Consider the following 16,496-nt stretch of genomic DNA (forward strand, 5'->3'; position numbering starts at 1 on the left):
TTTCTTTGGACGTCATACAATAAAAAAAAAAAAACTTATTTAACAAGTTTTTCCGTCATATTTACTAATTAGCCAAGATGAAACGGTTGTGAAGTTTTTAATTTGACTCAGTATACTTACTTGTTCAAAAAGCTGTGCCTTCTGGTCCAAGTTACTGAATTAAGACCACATTCAAATGATAAGACAGAAAGTGGAAGATCCTTTATAGGAAGTACAACAAGACCAAGTTCATGGAGCTCCAATTGTGAACAGTTTATGATGGAGACAACAGTATGGACATATATATGAGGGACACACATATTTAGTAAAAAACATTCCTAAAATATAATTATCAAAAATAAAGTATAATAGCTAAGTATTATTACTTAAAGGGACATTCCTGAGTTTGCTGCAATTTTAAAGATGTTATCGACTAACAGAGCATTTTTAACGATTGTAATTACATATCAAATATATTTTTCTGCATAAAATATTAATGGCTGTATATTAAACGTGTTTCTGGTCGTTCTAATATTTTTACTAGGTTAAATTTCATTTATTTCCTAATACGAAATTATTTGAAGACGGAATCCAGTTTGGGCTTTTTACAAATATCAAGACGACCAGAAACACATTGAATATACAGACACTGATATTCTAAACAAGAAAATATATTTAATATGTAAGTTTAATCGTAGAAATATTTTATTAGTCGGAAACATCTTACAATGCAGCACACTCAGGAAAGTCCCTTTAATATCTCATGATTACATTTATGCTGAAAAAGTTAAAGAATAAACTTTATATAACTTCATCCCTTGCGGGGGACATGAGATTTCGGCATAATTTCTGAAATGAAATACTGATTTGTTTAAATAATGTCCACAATGTATTACAAATAAGTATGGTTTCGTGTATTGATGTCAAAGTAGTATTCTGTGAAAAAAAGGGAAATATATACATTTTATAATATAATTTAGAGCCGGGACCCAAAATGTTACCATTTTAGATATTGACCCTTAAGATGTGACGCTACATTTTGAATTTTTACATAAAAACTGCATATAGACCTAATGCATGAATATTTGTAATGCACTTTATATGTTTTTGCATCGTCAATCGTGCCGGTGACGGACAATGGTCCTGCGCTACCTTTATACCCTGTCAGGTGACGGACAATGGTCCTGTGCTACCTTTATTCCCTGTCAGATGGTTCGGATCATGGCAAGGCCGCAGGGACGACACCTGGAGTAGGGGCCACACTCTGCAGGCAACGTTTTTAGTGGGGTGTCCAAACACAAGCCAGATCGGGCGCTATCCACTCATAAATAATATATATACAAATATTTATAAATATTGGGCATACTTAGAAAATATGCAATTAACAAGGAAGTCCTATTCTCTATGATACAATACAGCACATGTAACACAACATAGGTTGGCATGTTTGATTAAAAAACACACAAAAAAACCCAAATAACAAAACATTACAGTACAAAACACAAACATCTAAATTCAAATGCGTTATCAGTTTAATGACCACCATTAACAATAATTACAACAAATACCTGACGAACACACTGAAAGAATCTGGGAAAACTTCATCTATACAAACACATTAAGGATAATATGCAACTGCAGATTACCTAACATATATTAAAACCGTAAATTTAAGACAGACAAGATTAAAGATCTGTGCTCACAGACTAGAAATAGAAACAAGATGATATAGGAAAGTTGTAAGAAAAAGATAGCTTATACCGTCTGTGTAATCGGGGTGTAGAGGACGATTCGGTCCGGTATATCGAGGGGTTAGTGCCTTTCCACTTCAATCTGAGAAAACTGCACTAAAAACTTTGGAATGCACTTAAAAATCGGAAACTTAACGTTTGCTAAATATTTTGCTTTTAGATGCTAGCAGCTATTTGTTTTAGTGCAAAACTTGAAAGTTTTGTCAGCTAATAATAATAGATCATGATGTAATTCGATGAAGAAATATTTAATTTATTCTGGCTCCTGGAACTTGAACACCAACAGCTCCAACCAGCATGCCAGAGCAAGCTATTTTATAAACAGTTTTTCTTACAACCCAGCATGTGACAAATTGTGTGAAATCTCAAGTCAAGAATAATGTTATCTTGCAGTGAGTCCACGTGGCATACAGTAAACGTCGCAGCAGTTTTCGCAGCTCTGAAACACCTAATTGGGCCTGTGTTGTTAATACTTTGAAAACGTACTGGAGGCAGGAAGTAATTGTAAACAAATTATCTCTGGATGGCAGACACTGGCAAGGGTCATGAGTGTTTCCAGCTTTGTGCACAGTAACCTTATCCTACACTGAGATGGTGAATCGGGTTCCCTGGTATTGTAGCAGGTTGCTAGAAGCATTTAACAACTTTAGAAAAACAATTTGTCAAACAAAGCAAAGCCTTAAAACCAGTTATAACAGATATATTTAATACACTAAGTAAGCACGAAGTGTAAGCTATCAGAGTAAACTGCACCATATCTGTAGTGTTGAGATACTGACTAAATTAATAATGTTAATTCAACAGTTAAGATAAGTTAATACACAGTAATTTAACGAAACAAAATTAATACAGGGCCAGTAACTATATTCGGCATTTTTCCTTAAACGTTTTCATTCGTTGTAAAGTGTCTACGTTTTGACATGTTCTAAAAGAATTGTTCTTCAACTTAATGATTTAAACAGCGATTTAGAGAGAATAAAATGACAAATATAATTTATTTACAATCAACCTGTAATGATTCCTAGCAGAATGCGCATTTTCGTAGGTTTTACAAAAATGCACAAACAACTCTTCCGTGTGCAAAATGTTTGCATGTAACATGGGTCAGATGTTACTGACACAATGTGTAGAAGTCATCCGTGATTAAAACTTACTAAAATAATATGACATTAGCAAATAATTACCACAAGTCTACTGACCCTTAATTCATTTTGTTGAGTACATTTTAAATATGCAAGTAATACTACTAAAGGTAACTGTGTTGAAACTAAAATCTATTGATTGATATACTTTAAATTCCACAGATATGCACTGGCGTATCCGGGTAGCCAGGGATTGGGCACAAGACGACCTTGCCTACAATCTTTAATGTACCAGTCCTGGGCACTGGTTGAAGTAAAGATAAAAGCCGATGGGTCCACTAAGGGCAATCAATCATATATCCCATCGTATCTACCTGTACTACTGAACTATGCTGACATGGGTGATATATTGTATGCGTGTACAGGAATGAACTACTCTACTAGTCTTAACATATATAAATTGCAAATACATTGCAGTAACTGTAGATTAAAAATAAGACACATTTTCAGGTATAGTTTCATGTTTTGATTGTCAATGTTTTGAAAACATTTTAATTTGTTCATTGAATAAAGATTGTTGATTAAAATATTTAATAAATTGATGTTATAATAATGATAACAGTGAATGATATTAGTGAATGATATTAAGTACAATGAGACCAGGTGTAAAAAATATCTACATACAGTTTAATGCATTCGTCATCAGCATTGATCTGGTGCGTGATTAAGTACAGTGTTTGTCTAATGCGCTCGTAGAATGATATACATGTACACACACATTTTATTTAAACACACTATAGTAGTAACCACTTTGTTATAATGACCAGAGATCCCTCATCATTGGAACATCTAAAATGTTACAATTATTCCAGTTAATGTAGTAATATCTAGATATTTTAGCCCAGAAAATATGAATGTGCATACATTTCAACTACTACAATGAACAATATTATTATTAATATGCATATTTATTTTATGTCATTTACATAAATGGGTCGCTTCTTCTAACCAATTAGTTATAATATGAACTACTATGAACGGACTCTGATTTTAAAAAAATGCTTGACCTTTATTACTCATTCATTTTCAACTGTATGTTAAATATTATATAATGTCTATAAAATATACAATGACTAGAAAAGTTACAATCCTGTGATGATGCCTTCGAAATAATATAAACTAATTTCCCTCTATGCTAAGTAAATTAAAATATTTTATTGCGTATGGTCATACATCATTTATCATCTTTGGGCCGGCATCCTTATTACAATAAACAATTCCCAGGCATTTTCATTTTAAATTGCAACTTAAATTTATTTTTATATAATATTCAAATTGTCTACACAATACAGACATAGCTAGTTCATCATTTTTAACTAAAGTTGATGCATATGGGAGCCATGTTTAAGAAAATAAATAATAAGAAAGGAATTTTATATTTAATGACACACTCAACACAACTACAGGTATGTGGTGTCAGACATGTGGTTAATGACCACAAATATATTTTAGAGAGGAAACTATGGGCAACTATGTTTTTTTATTAGCACCAAAGGATCTTTAATATATGCATCATCCCACAGACAGGATAGTATATATCATGGTCTGTAACACTGGCTGGAACGAGAAATAGTCCAATGATTCCACTAACAGGGATCGATCCTAAAATGACCGCACATAAGGCTGGCACTTTACTACTGGGCTACGTCCTGTCCCCGGCAAATTAATTTAGTTGTATAATTTTTTTCTTTAATACACATAATAATTATTCAAACTAAAATAAGGGAAAATAACTTTCCTTTTAACTAGTTTCTCTATGTTAATATTTTCTCAACTGCGTGTTTCTTCTGTAGAACTAAATGAATTCTGCAATCACTTCTGATTAAACTATTTACATAACCGGCATTTATTCAGCAACTAGTTAACAACATACACATTTTACCACATGCCAAATGTCTATGCACTACACACTTCCAGCCCCCCCCCCCCCCCCCCCCCCCACCCCCCCACCCCATTGTCTGCAGTCCATCTCAGATTATCACCAACTGACCGGTCATCGTGATGCGTAAACAATTAATTCTAGCTACCTCTTTGTAAGCCAAAACACCCAGCCAGAGATAGTTTACATAAAACACCTTCGCTGGATGTAAACACTTAGAGCTAGCATATGTCATTAGCCTGTCATGCGGTATGGCACCTAGGATTCAATCTTCTCAGACAGTTTACAGCCCACCACAATCCAGTGGTGTGAGCTAACGTGTTATGTCTGTCAGCTAAGGGTCATAATACAAAATTCTAGAGAGACAGAATAAGGTAGTGCTGAAAACATGGTTTTGGGTTTTTGTGCAAATGGACATAAAAGATAATTGGTTTGGGTTCTGATGTATAAAAGCATTAAAAAATGATTGATTTGAATGAGACATTGTGAAATGATAGTACACATTCCCATGATGCTGACAATGTGATTAACTAATTTTTGCTTAATTCACCATTTTATGGGTTCTGGCATTAACCCCCCCGATATGTTTAGCTTACCGGACCAAATGTCCGGAAGGATTTTCAGCCAATTTCGACCCCTGTTATTGTTGTTTTTGTTACTGGTGGTGGTGGCGGTGTTTAATGCATGCTTGTTTGAATACCACCTAGAAAGCAAACACAACTGGAATTTTGTTTTAATTTTTATAACAGCTCGAGTGTTTCAATAGAGTATAAATTATTCATTTGTCCTCTTCGTGTACTCTTAAAACAAAAGTCCGAAAACAGCGTACTCGCGGATAAAGTCGCATTATCGCATTATCCGACTACTATATATTTTTATGCAACTTCCTTGGAATAACAATTTCTTTACATTCATAATTTTTTTTAAATATTATTATGATATATATATATATATATCAGCCCAGAACGTTTTTTCCCCTCAACAAAGCCACAGTTATGCTAACAATTAGTCCGAAGGGACGTAGAAAGTGTGTACGTCTGGATATTGTTACATACCCTATATATAGCTGGTATTAAAAACTTGTGGCACATATGTTTCAACCCTTTTTCAACCGAAATAGTGGAACAAATGGACACACAAACCAAAAATGTATAACCTAGCGTACTCACTAAATCCAGATTGAGGTACTTGCATTATTATTAACAAAATAAATCTTCCAACAACAACATAAAAAATTCCCCCGCCATTTTAAATTTGCTAAATAGAGCGTAGCCACTCGCCCTGTACATTAAGAAAAGTATTGACTTTTAAGGTGTTTGTTAAACATGAGTAGAAAATCCATAGTGTATATTTTCACAATAAAAGCAATTTGGACATGTCAGTCTAATTTCTGCTATATGTATATGGAACATCTCCACATGTGTAGTATGTGTAGTATCTCCACAACACTGTGCTCTCAAAATAGGGTCAATCGAGCTCTCAAGCCGTTGTTAGAAACACTAACAGTTGTTATTTACAATGTGCTGGAGAGTCCTCAGAGAAATATTCCTTTGTTTTTCTTTTTACTCGAAAGTTTCTTTCAGCTAGCTTAGTGCGATGGATATTTGACTATAAAGCCAGAGGACACCAATAATAACGAAATAAACAGCACATTCGTCTTTAATGAAAGTCGTCTTCAGCTAGCTTAGTGCGATGGATACTTGACGATAAAGCCAGAGGACACCAATAATAACGAAATAAACCGCACATTCGTCTTTAATGAAAGTCTCTTTAGCTTAGTGCGATGGATATTTGACGATAAAGCCAGAGGACACCAATAATAACGAAATAAACAGCACATTCGTCTTTAATGAAAGTCGTCTTCAGCTAGCTTAGTGCGATGGATACTTGACGATAAAGCCAGAGGACACCAATAATAACGAAATAAACAGCACATTCGTCTTTAATGAAAGTCGTCTTCAGCTAGCTTAGTGCGATGGATATTTGACGATAAAGCCAGAGGACACTAATAATAACGAAATAAACAGCACATTCGGATCTTTCAGCTAGCTTAGTGCGATGGATATTTGACGATAAAGCCAGAGGACACCAATAATAACGAAATAAACAGCACATTCGTCTTTAATGAAAGTCGTCTTCAGCTAGCTTAGTGCGATGGATATTTGACGATAAAGCCAGAGGACACCAATAATAACGAAATAAACAGCACATTCGTCTTTAATGAAAGTCGTCTTCAGCTAGCCTAGTACGATGGATATTTGACGATAAAACCAGAGGACACCAATAATAACGAAATAAACAGCATATTCGTCTTTAATGAAAGTCTCTTTCGGCTAGCTTAGTGCGATGGATATTTGACGATAAAGCCAGAGGACACCTTCTTTAATGAAAGTCGGCTGCAGTGATAATTATCAACGCAACTCCATCAACTCTTAGCTAGTAGCTGTTGTTTAAAATGTGTTGGGGTTTCGGTAAATAAACAATCCTTTCGTTTTCATTCATGGACACATTTTCCTCGAATGCATTTCGGACTACTTGAGATTTGTTTAATGCAAATTGTATTTTTCCCCTGGAATATTAATTTCTCAACATCTCATAGTTCTGCAGCTGTTGTTTTGGCGTATGTTTGCTTGTTTTGGGTGGGGGTTTTTTAATTGTTATTTTTGTTGTTGCTGTTGTTATTTTCTCTTTGTAAGTATAATGTCTTCAGAATCTCAAACACACGCCACTTGTTTTGAATATGACTGCAATAGCGTCTCCATTTTGGAACCGTAAAACATTTCCTGTCTTTTGACTTCTGCTGCTCACTTGTTTCAAATATGTTGCCAGTGTGTTAAATATGAGTAGATAATCCATCATATTGTACATTTTAACACATTTTAAATTTCACATATTATACATTTCCGCAATGAGAACAGGCATCTTTAAAGGCATACTGTTACGGATTTAAGGACCTTAGTTCTCTAAACATGGATAATAAATAAAAATTACATTAATTGTTGGAAACCAAATCTAGCTATTGCATCACCTTAACGGAACCATGGTGGAGTGAAATCCATGTCAACCTTCTCGACAATTTTAGTTTTTGAATTATGGACCATTGCCATAATTCAGTTAGTTTTACAAAATATCATTAATAAATGGAGTATGGTGGTTATGAAGATGATTGAATAAAGGACATTTAGGGACAAATCAAATTATTTTTGTTCAGGTAATACTTTGTTAGACCATTAAATAGGTCAGTGGTCTGTGACAATATGCCTTTAATGTAAGTCGTCTTCACTAAACTCACAAATAAAATGTTATCAACGCAACTCCATCAACTCTCACCTTAAGATAGCCGTTGTTTAAAATGTCCAGGTGTTTCGTTAGACAAACATTCCTTTCTTTTCTCTTCATTCAAAAGTTTCATTCGATTGGTTTATTGCCATGGATATTTTACAAACTAGCCACAGGATACCAATGATGAAAAAATAAAACGCATACTCGTTTCTGGCACCTGGAAAACGATTCGCATATCGATACATATTCTCCGGGTGCACGTGTCGCTCAACGGGTAAACGTCGATTTGGTTGGAAGCACTGCGTTTTGATCCTGTGTCTCATGAAATCCACCCCCATCTTGGATTCACAAAAATTAATATCGACGTTTTAAGAAATCTGTCTCCTTCAATATATTACTAGCTGTTGATATTTATATGTAGTCCGTGGTTGTAACTTGTGTAATATTATATACAAAAATGAACGTATGTAATTATATTGTAGCGTGACCTGTACAATTCAAAGTTGCTATTTCTATGAGATCTAAACACGAAAGGTGGTAAACACTATCAATGTTAAAATTCAGTTTCGCTTTCGATACTATTATCGATTACAACAAACTGGTACACAGCTGGGTGTATACCACCAAATCAAATATCATAGTCGACAATACTGACATGTATGACTAAATCTGATACCCGCAGCTTTTGAACCAAGATATATATCATGGATATAAATACCTCACCCTCTCATTGCTAAAGTAAATAAAAAACGGTGTTAAGGTCTCACTACACAGATGACTTCCGGGTGAGAGTTCATTGATGACGGTCCACTATAGTTCCTAACTGTGACACATGTTATGGTTCACATTTTCACTTTTAGGACATGGGTATACAGCGCAAGTGACAGCCGGAGTGAATCGGTTAATGAACCACCTGTTCGGACCGGTACTACGGCCATATGCGGTCATATAGCAAAAACTGAGACGGAAATGTTCTCAATTTTGGAGTGAATGTAAATGCTTATATACTGTATGTTCGCAATGGTGTATGTTGTTAGTGCCAACGAGAACCCGTTCTATGGGCAATCTTCGCTTGAAGTTGGGCAGTTTAACATGGGTTTCAATGGCAGATGACATCTGTGTAGTGAGACCTAAGATGCTTATTTCAGACATAACGGGAAGCAGTTATGACTATTCTAGTTCCGCACACACAAAAAATGTCATGCTATTTTTAGTAGGACCCCGCACATGTTTCAAGCATAATAGTAGTTGGTACTATGAAACTACTTCATTTTCATTTCAACTTATTTTCGTGCTTGCATCCAATTAAGGTTCAAGCACGATGTCCTGGGCACCCACCTCAGTTGTTAATTGTTAATGGTTAGTGAGAGAGAAAAGGATTTGTTGGCATTACACCTACCCACTGAGTCGTTAAAACTCGCTCTGGGTGGGAGCCGATACCGGGATGTGAACCATGTACCCACCAGCCTTATGTCCGATGGCTTAACCACGACACCACCGAGGCCGGTTATTGTTGTTTGTTTTTGTTTGGGGTTGTTTTGGGGTTTTTTTTTGGGGGGTGGGGGGTGGACAAATTCTGTCACGTATCCCACAAATGGCAGGCGAGGTCGTATTTAATGAAACATTCAAAGTTGGGTGCACTTCGAACTTTGACCCGGTGATATGTTATTTGGTATATTGCTAACTGTAACCAGTGCAGGGTTCTATATTCCCTCTCGTAATATATCGGGTTCTACGATATTGTGATTGTTAAATTATTAGGCATTCTCAAAATAGCATTAGTTAGCTAGAATTTTATAGCAGTCATCACAGTGTCTTTTATATCTGTTATGGGGCGACAGATGAATATAAACGGTGGTAGTAAAATAAGATGTGTAAAATAGCCAGTGCAGGAGTGGCAACATTTTTATTGTCCACGAATGCCAAATATATCTGTGATTATGTTTTTCTATAAATGTTTTGTTTGTGATAAACTGTGTTGCCAGTTTGGTGCAAAAGGGACAGATCCGCCGATAATGTTTATTCATTAACCAAAAGTATACTTAGTGGCGAAGCAAGGGGCCAGATGCCGGATCCCACCCCACCCCACCCCACCCCACCCCCACTGTCGACAAATATTTTTACTAGATAATTACTATCATATTTTATGTTCAGTTATTCACGTTACTTAGTATTTCTATTTCTAAATAAATGTTGGATCTCTCCTGAGACTCTCCTGAAAATTTAAACAAATGTATTTCCATTTCTACTGCAATATGTCGACATAGCACGATATAAATTCATGGACAGGAAACAAAAGGTCTTTGTAATCCTACTTTCGATTTGTTTAAAGAGCATTTCTAGGAATAATTATACATGATACACAATTCAACTATATAGTTTCATTGATCGGTCTCTCTCTCTCTCTCTCTCTCTCTCTCTCTCTCTCTCTCTCTCTCTCTCTCTCTCTCTCTCTCTCTCTCTCTCTCTCTCTCTCTCTCTCTTTCTCTCTCTCTCTCTCTCTCTCTCTCTCTTTCTCTCTCTCTCTCTGGTTTTTTTTCCTCCATAAATAGCTTAATATTAAAACTAATTCTTTAATTGATTAACGTTTTACCTTATGGACATCACATACATGTACAAAATCATGTGTCTTAAAACCCATTTCAAATGTCGGAGAGCATTTTGTTTTCAAAATCTTGATTAACGATATTTTTCTAGTCAATTGAAAATTGATTAGCATCTACTGTTTAATGTTTTAAAATTGTGTAGCGATCTTTGAAAATGGCGTAGCAAATCGCGATACGATACTGAATAAAATCCCTTGTATATATATATATATATATATATATATATATATAGATATATATATATATATATATATATATATATAATTGTTCCATGGCTTGGTGATGACATCGGCATATTACATATTACTATTACTAGGATACATTGATTAACATCCAAGATATGAGTACATTGGACTGCAATAACCCTCTTCTTGATATTGTGACTTATTCTTGATGCTGTTTTTAATGCTATTGTTATTGTTTTGTTTCTGTTGTTTGATTTTTGTCTTTAGTACTGTCATAGTGGAACATTTACAACTATATTCAAATGTAATTTATACATTTAGCGTGCATGTATGATTCAAGTGTTATTGTGTCACCTGCCATTTATGCAATATCTTAGTCTTTAATTAGTTAATTAGGGGCTAGCAATCAGTTTTGTGTGAAACGAAATTACAGCAATCAAAAATACTATGGATTTTAATTGTTGCCCCCAGCTGATACCCAATCTGCCAACAAACGTACCCATTTATTATTATATCAGAATCGGCAGCAGTTAGCAGATTACAATTTATCATTTGACAAAATGATGATTATGTGCCGACTAACAACACAATTCACAAAAGAGGTCTTAGCCTGAATATGTTGCCTAGGGCAACACTGTTGACAAGAAATAAATTTCTAAGGCACATTAACACGTACCCATTTGAGCCAATAGATACAGAGAGACCTAAGTGGGGACCGGAAGATATAGACCCAGATGGAACGAAGTTGAGACCCAAGAGAAAACCCTTGACGTTCTCAGTCGCATTGTCAACTCTATCGGGAGACATGATGCGCGGTCGGTTTGGGATCGATCCCCGTCGGTGGGCCCATTGGGCTATTTCTTGTTCCAGCCAGTGCACCACGACTGGTATATCAAAGGCCGTGGTATGTGCTATCCTGTCTGTGGGATGGTGTATATAAAAGATCCCCTTTATTTGTTTGCATTACCATAGTTTGACACCCAATAGCCGATGTATTTTTCGTGCTGGGGTGTCGTTAAAACATTCATTCATAAAAAGATCCCTTGCTACTAATCGAAAAAGAGTAGCCCATGAAGTGGCGACAGCAGGTTTCCTCTCTCAATGTCTGTGTGGTCCTTAACCATTATGTCTGACACCATATAACCGTAAATACAATGTGTTGAGTGCGTCGTTAAATAAAACAGGTACTTCCTTCCTATCGGGAGATCTGTTTGCCATTCACCCAAGAGATGAGACTTATATATTATCTGTATCACCATGTTGTTAACTTGTTGATCATGTTTCATGCTGGAAAGGAAAATAGAAACCAACCTGTGACTTCTGTTCCTTCATTTACATTCTGTCCCCTGCGTGTGTTGTAACCTCACCGTGGTGCAGGGGTGTAACATTCTCTTTGAGAATGGCCAATACAGCACAAATTGAAATTTTGAGTAAAAGTCCGTATCTATCTGTGATATTTGTATTTTTTCACAGTTCTTTACACTGTTTTTATTTAAATCTTGAATTTTTATATTGATGTTGATCATCACCTTATTCGTTATCATTACCATAGTGTGGCACCCAATACCGATGTATTTTTTGTGCTGGGGTGTCGTTAAACATTCATTCATTCATTCATATTCTGTCTGACGCCATAACGGTCAATAAAATGTGTCGAGTGCGTCGTTAAATAAAACATTTCCTTCCTTCCTTCATTTACATTCGTCAAAAAATAAGAAGAAAAAAAGAAGACAAATTACTCTTTGTTAGTACCAACAAGTCACTTTGAAACTCTGCATTTTGAAAACCTTTTGTTGTGTCAACTAAACATAACAGAAAGAAAACAGATTTTCGAATCAATCATGTTTATCATAAAATATATATACACATCTTCACATAACATATTCTTGAAACAAACTGTCTAATAATGTAATCAGCGTTCACATTCATAGACACATTTTCCTCGAAAGCATTTTGGACTACTGGAGATTTTTAAAATCCAAATTGTATATTTTCCTGCTGGAATATTAATTTCTCAACATTTCATTATTTGATTATTTGGGGTTTGTTATAGTAGTAGTAGTTGTTGTTGTTGTTGTTGTTGTCGCTGTTGTTGTTTCTTTGTCGTTATAATGTCTACAAAGTCCCAAACACAAGTCCCTACAACAGCGCTCTCCAATATTACAACCGTCGAACATTTCACTTGTCTTGTGAATGTTTTCAAATATGTTACCAGTGTGTTAAATATGAGTAGATAATCCATCATATTGTACATTGTCATATGTTTGTACATGTTCACAATAAGAACAAGCGTCTTTAATGAAAGTCGTCTTCACTGAACTCATACATTTTTGTTTTAATTATCAACGCAACTCCATGAACTCTTAGCTAATAGCCGTTGTTTAAAATGTTAACCAAATATTCCTTTCGTTTTCTCTTCACTCAAAAGTTTCATTCGACTGGTTTAGTGCCATGGATATTTTACAACATAGCCACAGGATACCAATGAGAAAGAAATAAAGAGCATACTCGTTTCTGGCACCTGGAAAACGATTCGCATATCGATACACATTCTCCGGGTATACGTATCGCTCAACGGGTAAACGTTGTTTTGGATGGAAGCACTGCGGTTTGATCCTGTGTCCCATGAAATCTAGCCCCATCTTGGATTCTGCTGTCACAAACACTCACACAAAATGAATACCAACGTTTTAAAAAAGCTATTCCATTTAATATGATAATATTGTTAGCTTTAGCGGTTTATATAGTCCATGCTTGAATAAACTATTAATACATATTACGGGGTTTCCACAAATTAGTGTGGTGTCATACACAATTCAATGTCGCTGGCACTTGTATAGAGTATTAGTTTGTGGTTAACCGCATGTGTTATGCACTGCGAATCAACCGTTAGATTCGGTGTCCTAATTAACAAAGGGCTTCGTAAATTTGATATGTACCTAATCCTTGTATGTGTTGTTGTTGTTATATTATTGTTTTTCAGGCGCGTGCGCAAATGGTGGTTAGAGAGTTGACCCCCCCCCCCCCACCCCACACACACACACACATATACACACCTCAAAGTTTGTTTTTGTTTAACAACACCACTAGAGCTCATTGATTCATTAATCATCGGCTATTTTATGTCAAACATTTGGTTATTTTGATTTGTAGTCTTAGAGAGGAAACCTGCTACATAACAAGCGAATTTTCTTCTTCATTTCTTAAATATTGGTGTATCTACCGGTCGAATATGGCTCGAACCCTCCTAAAAAAAAAATCGCTCGCCAGTTTTATGGCCCACCCCTGCATACTTCCCTGCACAGTCCCCTCTTGTTATTGTTGTTGTTGTTACAGCGGTGGTAGTAGTAGTAGCGGTGGTGGTGGTGGCGATTTAAACATTTATTACCGTCATACAAACTAAGGCTAAATTGCTTCGTATTACTACCAAAATGTCAAAAACGGAAATAATAAAAAGAACAGTTGCAGAGCATTTGGCTATTTTTACATTATTTTGCACCTAGGAAGGAAATGTTTTATTTAACGATGCACTCAACACATTTTATTTACGGTTATATGGCGTCGGACATTTGGTTAAGGACCACACAGATATTGAGAGAGGAAACCCGCTGTCGTCACTTCACGGGCTACTCTTTTCGATTAGCAGCAAAGGATCTTTTATATGCATCATCCCACAGACAGAATAACACATACCACGGCCTTTGATATACCAGTAGTGGTGCACTGGCTGGAGTGAGAAATAGCCCAATGGGCTCACAGACGGGGCTCGATCCCAGACCGACCGCGCATCAAGCGAACCTAGGAGAAAGTAAAATGGCAAACAATTTAACCAATCTCCAAACGTTTGCTATTACGTAATGAAGTTCTTGGCAGGTTTGAATATAGCATTGTTTGTTGGATTCTAGAGGATACTAATGATCATAAACTTATGATGATACATAAAATCATTAATAACTGACACCTAGGTATTCGTATTTTTAAATGTCATTCCAGTTAACTCATACAAACAATTTCATATAACCCGATAAACTAAACTATGGCTTCTGCATTACACAGATATCCTTGCCGTTTTGTACTTTGGTTCCTTTTTTCTTCTTCTGCACTAACCATAACTGACTAGCAAATTAACGAAAGTAGCCATACCTTTTTGTTAAACTTCTTATCAGTTAAAGTTTTATTGTGGTGTTTTGTTTGCTTGTTTGTTTATTTGTTTGCTTGTTTGTTTGTTTGTTTGTTTGCTTGTTTGTTTGTTTGCTTGCTTGCTTGCTTGCTTGTTTGTTTGTTTGCTTGTTTGTTTGTTTTTTGCATGTTTTCTGATTTTTCTCAAGTTAAAATAAGAAAGAAAAGTTTGTCATTGATTTAAATATTAATAACCGGCTCTTGCATGTCAAACATTTGGTAATTGTGACATATAGTCTTAGAGAGGAAACCCGCTACATCTTTCCATTAGTAGCAAGGAATCTTTTATTTGCACCATCCCACAGATAGGATAGCACATAACACGGCCTTTGTTATACCAGTCGTGGTGCACTGGCTGAGACGAGAAATAGCCCAATAATAGACCCACCGAAGGGTATCGATTCTAGACCGACCGCACATCAAGCGAGCTCTTTACCACTGGGCTACGACCCGCCCTAAATATGATTTAAAAACAACAACAACAAAACCAAACATGGATATGTCTATGAAAGACCATCGCACGACAGCGGAGCGCTCAACCACTAGGCTTCACCCAGTCCCCCTCACCCCTCTCCTTAAGAACGGTGGCTACACTCTTACTCCCCCCCCCCCCTCCTCTCCGCCCCTTCACATTCCGCCTCGAAGTCCTGGTGTCTGTTCCACGGTCCGTTTTTCATATCATTGATAGTTATTTTCGCGTTTATATCCAAATAAGGTTCAAGCATGCTGTCTTGGGCACACACACACCTTAGTTATCTGGGCTGTCTGTCAGATTAGTAGTTAGAGAGAGAGAGAGAGAGAGAGAGAGAGAGAGAGAGAGAGAGAGAGAGAGAGAGAGAGAGAGAGAGAGAGAGAGGGAGGGAGGGAGGAAGCGAGGGGAAAAAGGGAGAGAAAGAAAGAAGTGTTTTATTTAACGACGCACTCAACACATTTTATTTTACGGTTATATGACGTCAGACATATGGTTCAGGACCACACATATTTTGAGAGGAAACCCGCTGTCGCCACTATATGGGCTACTCTTCCGATTGGCAGCAAGGGATCTTTTATTTGCGCTTCCCACAGGCAGGATAGCACAAACCATGGCCTTTGTTGAACCAGTTATGGATCACTGGTCGGTGCAAGTGGTTTACACCTACCCATTGAGCCTTGCGGAGCACTCACTCAGGGTTTGGAGTCGGTATCTGGATTAAAAATCCCATGCCTCGACTGGGATCCGAACCCAGTACCTACCAGCCTGTAGACCGATGACCTGCCACGACGCCACCGAGGCCGGTAAAGAGGGAGAGAGACAGACAGAGAGAGAGAGAGAGAGAGAGAGAGAGAGAGAGAGAGAGAGAGAGAGAGAGAGAGAGAGAGAGAGAGAGAGAGAGATGATATAGTGGCCGAGTCGTTAAACTCGCTCTGGGTGGGAACCGGTACCGGGATATGAACCCAGTACCTATCAGCTTTATGCCTGGTGGCTTAACAACTATACCGGTTGGCCTGCTCTT

The sequence above is a fragment of the Gigantopelta aegis genome, chromosome 8, assembly GCF_016097555.1.
Source record: "Gigantopelta aegis isolate Gae_Host chromosome 8, Gae_host_genome, whole genome shotgun sequence".
Taxonomy (NCBI): Eukaryota; Metazoa; Mollusca; class Gastropoda; order Neomphalida; family Peltospiridae; genus Gigantopelta; species Gigantopelta aegis.